A 12,475-nucleotide genomic window follows, 5' to 3' on the forward strand; every position below is an offset into this window, starting at 1 on the left:
ATTCATTTTCTTCCATGCTGTGACATTTTTTTGTGTATAATAATTCCGTGTTCTTTCTATCTCATTGTTATTTTTTTTTTTTTTGTAACCACCTGCGCGCGGTGGCATTTGTGTACTTTTTCTTCTACCCCCCACTGTAATGCCAGCCAATGGCGCTGTGGGTATGATGATAAATAAATAAATAAATAAATAAATAAACAAGTATATCTGAAATTGAGAACTTTAAATCAGCATTACACAGTTTCTTTTCATAGCTAGTGCTCATATCATCATCATGGCGTTCATAGATGGTGTTCATATTCCCAATACGACTGTTTGTTTATTAGGAACTGCTTTCCTTGTTTGTTATTTGTTTTCCTTGCCATATATTTCTGTATTTATTAACACCGTTACTGATGTCGTAGTTTACTCTTTGTACCTTTGTTCTTTTTCATTCTTTTTGTATGCTTACTTTCGTTTTTGTACTGGTTTTACAGAGATTGTGTATATTTTTTACTAATAACTTTTTTGTGTAAATTGTGTATGCCTCAGCATCCGCCCCTCCCCTCTGTAATGTACATTTGTACCCTGACGGTATAATAAATAAATATATAAATAAATAAATAAATAAATAAATAAATAAATAAACTTCCCAAAGTGACTCAGGCTATGAGGGACGCTGTAGTGAAGGGCTGCGGAAATATCGACCACCTGGGGTCCTTTAACTAGTCCTCGCATCAAAAATTACACAGGCCTCTAGAAAGTCGCCTGTATCGAAATACGACCACTTTGGCCGGAATCGAGCCCGCGTCCTCCTGATCAGCAGCCGAGCGCCATAACCACTGAGCTACCGCGGCGCCAGAAACAAAAAAACAAAACAAAACAAAAACATCGGCTAAAATCAACTGCACAGCAAGGGCGCTCACTGTTTTCTTCTTTAAAACGATGCTTTCGATATTCGTATACATGGAGCACCCCGCGGTATTCGACGACAACCAATAAATAGTTTATATTTGAATTTCTTCTTCACGCTATTTCGGTTTCATCAACAGAACAATGGATGTTGCATGCAGTTGAATTTAGGTTACGTGAGGCACGAAAAAAAGCAGCGCTATAACTGCTAATGTGTCGCATGTTGTAATTCCAGCCTTCGAAGCAGACTGGATTATGTGTAGTAGTAAGTCAAAACAACGTATCAGCATTTGTATTACAGTTTTTCCGCGCCTCACATGACCTAAAGTTCAACTACACGCCACAGCCATCGTTCGACTGATTAAACTGAAGCAACATGGGAGAATAAAAATCCGTTCTAAATTATTCAGCGGCCGTAGGCGAATACCACATGGTAATCCATGTTTTCAAATATCTAGGGCATCAGTTGAAAGCAGAAAAGACGTAATAAAATTAGCTGTGCATAGTCCTTTAGGTACCGATTGAGAATACCTTCCCTTTCATTGCGTCATTTACCGCAAATATAAGAAACAAGCGACGTAACAACGTTATGGTGGTGATGAGGAAAGGTAGACACTCAACCACGCCGTAAGGGAAGAGAGGAAGGTGGGAGTGAAAGTAGAAAGAGAGAAAACGATGACGTAGTGGAGGGCTGAGGAATAATTTGGGCAAACTAGAGATCTTTAACATGCACTGACATCGCACAGCACACGGGCGCCATTTGCTTTTCGTCTGCAACGAAACACGGCCGAGTTCCAAACCGGGTACACCGAATAAGTAGCTGAGCGCCGTAAACACTGAGCCACTGCAGTAGGCAGTGCAACACTTACTTTTTTAAGCGTTGGTTTTCTCAGACGACAGGTACTAAAAATGAGACCCCTCGCGATGGGTCAGTGGTCCAATAAAGAAAACAAAATTTCCTTTATGGGTGTAGAGTTCGGCTGCTGATTCCAAGGTTGCGGGTTCGATCCTGGCTTCCAGGGCCACATTTAGATGCAGGCGAAATGCAAAAACGCGCGTACGCTGTCGCACGTTCAAAAAAAAAAATTCTAGTGGTTTAACTCTTATAAAGTTAGTTATAGCGAAAGCTCCAGTACACTTGGCTACGCTCTATTAAACTCCTGAAACTCCTCGCAGGCGTTTCAGGCACACTGTCAGCCGCGCTCTTGTCTATGGCGGAACTGCATGCAAAAGCGGCGTCGCCTCCTTAAGCGAACGCCAAGTCCCGTGCATAATCACATGACCACATCTGGCGAAGCAGCGGTCGGCACACCACGGGACTGCGGTCAGAGCAGCGGTGTAGCGGCTGCAGCTGCGGCGAGTCACGTGCTCAAAGTCACAGACACACCTCCGGCGCTCCTCCTCTTGAAGGTTGAAGCGCAACACACGATGACCTTTGCGAAACATGGCGTAATGGAGCGCTCGCTCCAAGACACCAGCTGGCATACGTTAATCTGAAGTGTTCAACTACAGTGTCCATCATACAGCTCCCGTGTCTACTCGACACGTTAAACACGAGGTATTACTACTAATTAGTACCAGAGAAAGGAAGAATAAATTTGTGCAGCTTCTTTTTTAAGAATAAGATTATTCTTTTTCGCAGGCGACGATAAAAAACCAAGGAAAGCTCGGGCTCTTGGCAGCGGTTGAGATATAAGAAAAAAGTTAAATACCGATTACACAAAGGTATGCCGAAATGCATGCCGTTGAAATACGACCAATGGCTCGTATTTCGGCATGCTTACGCATGCATTTCGGCATGCGTAAGCATGCCGAAATGGATGCGTAAGAATGGGAGTGGCGAAAGTCGTCCTCGGCTCATTTGAGGTCAGCCGCCGGTGTGTGTCGCGATACCCCGGCGCGGTCGACAGGAAGCGGACAGAGCGGCCCTGGTGGATCGCAAACTCCGACTCGGTTCAATGCGGTGATGCTGACAGCGCTGCCGGGATCGGCATTTGAGTGGGAGTGTGTACTCTGTGCGCGCAGACCCTCTCTGGAGCGGTTTTCTCCGAAATACACAAGGCTTGCCCGGAGCACTGCCACTAGACCGTCGGAGGGAGCCGAAGGACGCGAGGAGCGCTTGATGAGAGAGTCGTGAATGATTGTGTTTAGACCACCGTCGCTTCATTGTCCGTGGGCAAGTTTCGCACCATATGTGGGCGCTAAGACGCCGTTAGGTGAAACTACTCTGTAGTATGCAGTGAGTTTGCATAATTGCCAGTGAATGAAAAGCGCAAAGAAAGTGAATTGAAATCTGTAGTAGGGTGGTGGTGAGTGAAATCCTCTGCAGGTGATGAAAGGAAAAAATGAAGGCACAAAACCTGTGGTAGCACCTTACACGCATAAGGTACTGCACTACCTAAAAAAAGTGCCCACCAGGTACGGGGCGCCTATGGCGTTCTCGGCATCTGTGAAGCCAGGCCAGCTCTGTGCTCTCACTGCTAAGGAGGGAACTAAGCAGAGTGATTGCGCCAAAAGATATGGCAGACCTTATGGTAAATGCGCTCAAGGTTACGGCGCTCGGCTGCTGACCCGAAATACGCCGGTTCGATCCCGGCCGCCGCGGCCGATTTTCGATGAAGGAGAAATTCTAGAGGCCCGTGTACTGTGCGAGGTCAGTGCACGTCAAAGAATCCCAGGTGGTTCACTACGGCGTCCCTCATAGCCTGAGTTGATTCGGCACGTTAAACCCCAATAAACCAAACAAACCTAACATGTGGAAAGGCCTATATTGGCCACACGGGACGCTGCATGAATGATCGTGCAAGGCGGCATGAGCGCACACTATGAGATAAAAACACGAATTTGACTTAGCACTGCAGAACATGCGAATGCAGGCCACGACTTCATGAGATTAAGTTTCTTGGCAGGGGCAGCAGTGCTGAGGCTCGCGAATGAATGGAAGACTTTCTGATAACGACTTCGCATAGTGACATATCTGTGGCCTTGTACAATAGCGAGTTAGCTTTATTGAAATGCTTATCGTAGGGTGTGGTGACGCACGTTTACGAATCATGCTGTGGGAGTGCCTGATGCGCATGCCACGAATTTTGTCTTATAAGTGTAGGTGTAAAACATTGAATAAACCAGTTGTTAGCTAGCACTCGTACTGTCGTCTTGTGTATGTGTCCTCTTTCCTCCCCCCCCCCCCCCCACCAAAAAAAAAAAAAAACTTGTTACGGCGATCGAAGAGTCTGACCAACCGGCCCGAACAGAAGTCTTACTCAATAGTCTTTGCACTTCGCGTCCACCGTAACGCGACTCGCGCGGCTGGGATTCATCACGTTCCCTCTGGCTCAGCGTCCGAGGAAGGAGCGAAAGTGGAGGAAATGTGAGCCGTAGTGGGAGGATGCTAATAGTTTTGTCCACTCGGGGTTCTTTATCGGCACACAAAGCAGACGGTCGTATTTTAGAACGCGAAAGCAGCAGAAATCAGACGCGCGAACTTTATCCCGCGTCCTTTCCCGAGCGGATGACTGCCGGAGAGGACGCCGATGGCGGCAGCGAGCTTGGAGTGCACACAACTGAGGCTAACACAAAACCAAGCAGTTTATGTCGCAGAGTGCTGGATGAGATATTTTGAAACAACCAGAGTAGTGTGCACCGTCTAAATGTGGTGACAGAGTTATGCGCTTATCATGGACTACCTCAATAAAACATGGTGCTGGGCTAGTTGGTTATTCATACTTGGTAGGAAGAGAGCGCAAAAGCGACAACCACAGGGGAGGACGAGACACAAAAGAACGCTGCTATCAACTGATTTATTTTGTCATCATGTCACATGTATATAACCAGCCAGTCACATCACATGTCACACTTTGCAGCGCCAGCTATCTTAGACTAACAGATAAGAACGGTTTAATCACCTCTTCAGCTGTAAATGCAGCTATTGTCAGAGAAAGATTGCAAAAATGAAAAAGAAAAATAACAAAGAAAGAATCGCGCATGACATACGACCAGGCAAGGAAGTAAAATCTGCTACAAAGATTATTATAAAATCTTGTAAAAGGATCGCTAATGCAGTGATCCGCCTTCTTGTCGATATGGGAAGCTTCAAGTAAAAGTATTGCTTTTGTGGAAAAACTCCTACGCAGAATCTTCGCTTCTTTGAAGTCGGGTACACACTTGCATGCGTTCTTTTGAGCCTTGTCCTCCCCCGTGGTTGTCGTTTTTGCGCTGTCTTCCTACCATGTATGAACTGCCTATAACTTGAGATGGGGCAGTATGGAGCAGAGCGTGCGCTGTTCCGGCTGTTCATTTAGGGCCCTGCTGATGAAGGCCGGGTGCCACATGTTAGGCGCCCCGCACAGACTCTTTCACATTTGAAAACGCTCACGCACCGGACCAGCCAAATAAGAGGCCGAAGAGCAGGAGCAGCAACAGCAGACAACAGCAGACAATCAGGAAGCGCTTCTTGTTCTCCTCGTCCCTAGAAAAAATAAAGGACCATAGCTCTTGCAAATTTTCTCTGCCGGCTTTCTCCCTCACATTTCATGCAATGACCATGGAACTGACTCGGTTGTTACCGTAATTAACTCTGAAATAATTTTGCTCCGTGGTCACTGACAATTTAGCACCAAGGCGCTAGTTAAGGGTCACATCCAGCCAACAAACTTGAGCCAGGGCCGAGAGTAACTTCTGTAAGCTGGGGTTAGCTCTGAGCAGCATCACGCCAGATGTACCTAATGGGAGGGCGACATCAAGGCTTACTTTGGCCAAACCTTGCGTAGTAATAGCCCACGCAGAAATGAAATAAACATCACCGCGGCTAGGTTTCGAAGCCATGGCGGCACGGAGAGACCAGAGCCAGTGCTCGAGAGCATTGTGCTGGAGCCGATCAGGCCTCCAGTTTAACTGCAATACGCTCTCGCGCTGTGCATTGCACTTCGTCCTCTTCATTAGCTTCCATCTACGGCTCGAACAGATGGGGGCGACACCCGAGCGCGCGCCCGACGTGTGGCGTGTCGGCTCCGTCGTTTCTCGGCTGGAGCCACGGCTGAACCTTCTACACAATTACAAGACGCAGCAAGCAATCTGGACCATTTGGATACCAAATTTCGCCAGGTGGGCACGAGCTTGATGATTTTAAGGCTGAATTACACCCGACGACCCGGCAGACGCAGTTAGGCCTAACGGCGTTGGCGTTCCATGCCGACGCGCGGAGGCGTGCAACCGGCCTCCCGAGATAACGTGGCTGCCCCTGCATCATTCTTCAGAGGTTACGATCCCGAGCGCATAATCTGGACGACAATTTTTACATGAGAAGGTGACAACTCCGCAGCTATTCCGAAATATCGGCATCAATCTCTCAATGAAGCGGTCGCGAAACGCTCTACAGTTGAAGCCAAGCTGGCAGCGTCCATTACACTAGCTTGGGCATGTTGGTTATTCATTTGTGACGGAACAGTGCAAAACACCGGGACAAGAGACAAGCGCTGACTTACAACTGATTTTTATTTCGAAGAAACACTGCTTCTTATACCTTCTTCACCCCCTCAAAAAAAAAAAAAAACATATGCGTCACAACCATTGTGGTTGTGACGCATATGTTTTTTTAAAGAAGCAGTGTTTCTTCGAAATAAAAATCAGTTGTAAGTCAGCGCTTGTCTCTTGTCCCGGTGTTTTGCGCTGTTCCGTAACAAAAGCGTCCATTGCTGCCCCGGTCTCCGTCACACTTGCTGGCAAGACGCAGCCTCCTGCCTCGCGCGCTGCAGGAAGTAAAGGGAAGGCCCTTCCCAACTGGAAGCCTCGCCCACTCCCAAGACCGGACCCTGACGACTTCGTGGTCGTGCTCAAGCCAGGCAAACATATGTCGCTCCACCAGGCCTTTTCAGAGAATCGCTACGGAGCCGCCATTACGGCCTATCTCGGGCCCGAGGTAGCAAGGTCTGTTACGGTTTTGCCATCATGTGAACAAAACCTCATTGTGTTTCACACCCCGAACCCGGCGGCGGCTGGTCGGCTCCTCGGGGACATCTCCATTAAGTGCGAGCATGGGGAGATTCCACTGCACGGATACCTTCGGCTAGACGGAGCCGATGTCTGCCACAGCTTCATCACCATCAGCAACTCGGACACTACTGTGTCGCGTCGGCAGCAGGTGCAGTGGAGGGCAGGCACCATGGCCGAGGTTCGGAAATTCGGCTCCTCTAATAAAGCTCGGAACCCCTTCACCGGGAGGACGAAACCGCGTTTTGTGCACTATGAGAACATGCTCATCCCAGTGGAAAACTACTACCGGACTATCCCGGCCTGCGGCCTCTGTGGGGCCGTTGGCCACCGAGTGGACGCTTGTCCCAACACGCAGCCGAACACGTGTAGTCTCTGTGGGCAACAAGCCCCTCTTCAGGAGGGGAGGCCGGACCCTGACGAGTGTGTGCCGCGGTGCTCGGTTGGGGGCGGTACACACACCACAAACTCGCGGAAGTGTGCGGCGAAATCCCGCAAGCACAAGGTGGCCGCCCCGAACTGCGACAAAAAGAAAATGGCTGCCAAGAAGAGCCGCCAGCTTGGCCGCCCCGGCGAGTTACCAAGCCGGGACATGAACACCGAGAAGCTGGCGACACCCACCGGAGGAGCCGAGCGTTTGCCGGCTCCTCTGGACGCTGGAAAGCAGTTTACAGTGCCACCACACGGCAGGACCGGCGCCTGGGACAATGTCGTGAAATATGGAACGCAGCTGAGCGGTATACGGACATGGCGCCTACTCCTTCCCTCCCTCCTGCCCCCCTACGGCATGCAGTGCCGAGCAAACCAAAATAGCAGCTCTTGAGGGCAAAATTGAGATGCTGCTCCAGAAAATTCCGCTCCTAGAATCGCAATCAAAACAGTCTATCACTCCCTCCTTTCACCCCGCTACCGAGGCAATGGAGAGTGAGCCCGCGGCACCGAACGCAGCACCGAACGCGGAAGCTGCACCCCGTCTAGAGGCCCGCATGGACGCCCGTTTCAATGCCCTAGAAACTAAAATTTCCGCGGCCACCACATCCGCGATCGCCAAAAGGACCGAAATTGTACCCACAATCGTCGCACAGCACATCGCGCACTCTTCGCGCGGCGTCCAACGAGTCGGCGGTCTAATCACAGACGTGTCTGGCCGCTATCCCAAAACGTCGCATCGCGCCATGGAAACTTTAGCAGAAGACCATGACAGCTGCTCGCTCTCCGGAATGGAGGATGACCCCGTCACCGCGAGTGCTGGCTCCGGAGCAGCGTCCCTACAATCGCTTGTCACTTAACTGACCATGGCGGACAGGGCTCAGGTTAGGCGCTCTCCTCATACCAATTCGGCCACCCCCATCCAAACTACCCAGTGGAACTGCCGGGGATTCCGTTCCCGCGCCAAGCGGGTGAACCTCTGGCTTTTCCTGTCAACATATACATTGCCTCATTTATTTCGACCTGCGAATTTCTGTTCCCACTACCAAAGCGCCAAAAGTTATTTTTGACTACAAAAGCGCTAATTTTGACTGTATAAACCATGAACTAATGAATTTCATCGCTGACTACATTCCAAGTGTTTGAACTCGTTGTGTTGAAGAAAATTGGGCCTTGTACAAAGAGAAAGTGAAATTTTTAATTGATAAGTGCATCCCTCGCAAACTACCTCAAGGTTTGGCGTTAGGTCCACTCTTGTTTCTAATTTATATTAATGATCTTCCTAACAATGTTTCTTCGTTCATTAATCTTTTTCGAGATGAGTGTGTGCTGTATCGCATAATTACTAATCCTTTTGATGAGGCGTGTTTGCAGACGGACCTGGATACAATTTCTTCACGGGGCAGTGATTGGCTTATGAAACTTAACACTTCTAAGTGCCAACGCCTGCGTATTTCTAGTCGAGTTTACAATAACACCACTCTCTATCTTCTTAATAACACTCCGTTGTCACCTGTTTCATCGTACAAATATCCCTGTGTTCACATAACTCACAATCTCTCCTGGAAAATGCAGGTGAACTATGTATCTAACCAGGCTAACGCACACTCGGTTTCTTACGCCGTCATTTCACAGCTGCAGACAGTTCCATTAAGCTTCATTTGTACAGGACGTTAATGAGACCAAAACTAGAATACGCATGTTCTATTCTGAATACAAATCAAATATCTCTAACACTTTAGAACTCGTTCAGAACCGCGCCACCCGCTTTATTGTTTCAAATTACTCACCAACAGCAAATGTATCTGCACTAAAGCCAACCCTTGGCCTTCCAGCTCTTTGTTTCCGCCGTAAATATTTTCGCTTATATCTTTTCCAACAGATTTGTTATACTAATGCTTTTCTCAAAAATCCGTTACTGCTTCCTCCATCTTATATATCCTCGCGCACTGATCATAGTTTTGAAGTAAGAATCCCGCACTGCAGAACCACCCTTTGCTTGAATTCATATATTCCTCGAGCTTCAAATGACTGGAACCACCTCCCTGCCTTCATTGCTGCCATCACCGATGTCGAACATTTCAAGAAAATTACTTCTGATTTTGTATGCCCCTCCTTTCTGTAATGCTCGATCCGGGCCAATTGGGAGTAGGGAAATAAAGAAATAAATAAAACATTTGATTCACTTCCTGCGGTGGTTGCCCTCTAGGAGCCAGGGAGCGGCGCAACCTTTGCAAATTATGTTACGTTTGAGCAGGACCATTCTACCTGTATCTGCGTGAATAAAAATTATACAGCCAACTTGGTTGATTTGGACCTCAGTACTGGATACTTCTATGTGATGGTCACTCTTCTTCCGCTTAAAGGGCAGCTGCATCACTTTCTCAGAATTTTGCAATGCTCAAGGATTCAAATCTATACAGGCTGTAGGTAAAGCATGACAAATTTTTTCTACTAGCATTTAAAATCGCCACGTAATCGACGATTGAATTTTTCGCGTCTCCTGAAACCGCCAGAGGGGTGCAGGGAAGTTTAGCGCGACGTCACGGAAGGTATGATTTCAAATTACCGCTGCCGTCAGCCACACCCTGCAGTGCCTTGTTGGATGCTGCCAAACAACGTTCGGAGGGCTTTGTCTTCGGTGGCGTTGGTTTTTTTCCTCAAAGCGGGCGTTTATGCATTGTAAATGTACCGACACCTTCGATGACGTCATCGTACGTCCACCTACTTGGCGTTGTGCGCTGCGGAGAAGCCAGAAGGCCATCGCGATTTTAATCGGCGATTATGTCACCATTCAAATGCTAGCCCCAAAGGATTTGGCATGCTTTACCTGCATGTAAGGTATCGGTGGTTCGCGCTGGATCATTAGGACCGCTAATCCCCTCTCAGCACCCCGCCGCTGCCGTCTTCAATGGACCCCCGACCCCTTCAGCGGGAGAGGACAGAGGGGTGCGCTCGAAGCGAAGTGTCACCTTTCGTGGAACGATGCGCGCGCGCGAAGGGGGCAGGGCCGCTCGTGCGTCCATCGCCCTTTGGGGCCGATTCGCGCCGGCTATCCAAGGAACGGAGAGAACCGCCGCACGCTGATCGCCCCCTCGTCTTGGCGGACACCAGATATGCGACACAAACTCGCGACGAACGTCTGGTTCGAAGAGTCTGCGGACCTTCTGCATTTTAGCACTGCCGGACGGACCGGGTGTCAGGGCGCTGTTGACGAGGGGAGCCGTAAAAATGACGAATAGCAGGCGACAGCGCGGCTAGCCCGGAACAGCGAAGGCCTGAGTTGGGTGACGCGACTGACCGGGTGTCTGTGAGGCGGCGGATAGCTAGTAAGCTTTGGGAATGCTGTCTCCGAGCTCGCAGTGGCAATTAAAGCGGTAACTTCCCGTTTAAGCCCCATAATCCCCAATTCCGAGACAACGCCAAGGTCGGGGGTCATTGGGGAACCGATGGCACGTGCTCGCACGAGTGTGTTTTTGTGTTTGTTTTTACTTTTATTTTGCGATGGAGAGAAAGTTCTATCTCGCACGTGCTGGCACGACTATGTGTTCGCATTTGGTTCTTTTATTTTTGCGAGGGAAAGGATGTTTCTCCTGGAACGTGCTGGCAGGACTGTGTGTTTGTGTTTGTTTTTGTTTTTATTTTGAGATGGAGAGGGTGATATGACCTACGGAAGCTGGAGGGCTGACCATACCCTTGAAGAGCCAATCATGTTAAGAGCGCGACATGATTGGAAGCTACCAAATGTGGGCCGGGCCTGTAGGTCTTTAAAACCGGGTCCCGGAGCCGGAAAAAGGGTTCTGAGCTAAGGTCAGGTGCTATGCATCTTCGGCTATGCCGAGTAGGGGCCTCCCCTAGTGTTAGCCAGTTCCACGTTTTTGTTGTTTGTCTTTTTATCGCTTAATTTGTCTCCAGTGCCTAAATTTGTATATTATGTATCTGTATATAAATCTTCAAGTATTCCCTTGATCCCTGCGTCTCAACTCATCGTAAGACCCTCTCTGACGGGGCACCCCTGGTGCGAAGATAACGTTTCAGTCTTGCAGTCTTCAAACCGTCACTTGCGGGGCACCCCTGGTGCAAGGAAGGAAGAGAAGCCGAAATTTACTCTGCAAGTTTCACACATCGACCCTTTTAAGCCCACTGATTTTTAGAACCAATGCAGTTGCCCTTTAAGAAAAAAAAACGCACCCTTACATATATTTAGCATCTATCTTCTGCCAAGATAAAAATGTAACTTTCGCAGCCCTCTTCAGTCGCGCCCTGAAGGGGACCCCCTGGTGATCGTGGGCGACTTCAAAGCCCTAGCACACTCTGGGGTTACGTGCGTGAAGAAAAGCGCGGCCGCAAGCTAGCGGAACTTGCGTCCACGCTGGGCCTCACCCTTCACACCGACCCTGCACATCCAACGCGATGGGTAACTCCGTGACTCGTGACACGTGACCGGAGCTTACCTTCACCAAAAACATAAGACACACAGAATGGGCCAACAACGAGGAAACCCTCGGCAGTTACAACTGCATACTCAACACCAGAGTCAGAACCAAACCACTCGCAAGATCCCACGCCCAAGCCCACCTGCCCGACAGGATAAAGTTCCGGCAAACCGACACTCATTCGGCCCCTATTCATGAACAAAGCTACAACGCGTGGTCGCAAGAAATGGTTACACGTCTTCGTTCGGTACAAACTCAAGTTCAACTGTCGGAGGCCACGCCAGAGGTGGGCAACCAGCTCATCCACCTTCGGGAGGCGTGGCACAGCCTCGTCTCCAGATGGCGCCGCCAAAAACCTAATCGGAAACTCAAACTTCGCTTCGCCGAGCTCACCCAGCGGGCGGGTGAGTACGCAGCCGTGCTCGCCGACTCGAATTGGGTGGACGGGTGCAACACGGCCGCTAGATAGACATATGTCTAGCCATAGAACTTGGCTTCTCTTATGCGCCTTGATCGATCCGCCTAAAACCAGAGGCGAGACACAAAAACATCTCCAACGGGCTATCCATAGCTTCAGCGGAGATACCTCAAAATTAGGAGAGTTTCAAATTGGGCTAGTTGGTGGTTGTTATTCTCGTGCATTGTTGCGCTTACGAAGGAACTTGGACACAATCAGGGACGACACAGAACAGATGTGCGCAAACTATCAACTGCAAGTTTATTTCTGAGTG

General features: G+C 49.2%; 1 pseudogene; it reads left to right on the top strand.

Moving 5' to 3' along the window:
• The first annotated feature begins 6,078 nt into the window (after positions 1 to 6,078).
• LOC149337842 (uncharacterized) lies at positions 6,079 to 8,168 on the top strand (annotated as a pseudogene).
• Positions 8,169 to 12,475: the final 4,307 nt, after the last annotated feature.

The sequence above is a fragment of the Amblyomma mixtum genome, chromosome 7 (assembly GCF_055824585.1).
Source record: "Amblyomma mixtum isolate Tamu chromosome 7, ASM5582458v1, whole genome shotgun sequence".
In the NCBI taxonomy this organism is placed as follows: domain Eukaryota; kingdom Metazoa; phylum Arthropoda; class Arachnida; order Ixodida; family Ixodidae; genus Amblyomma; species Amblyomma mixtum.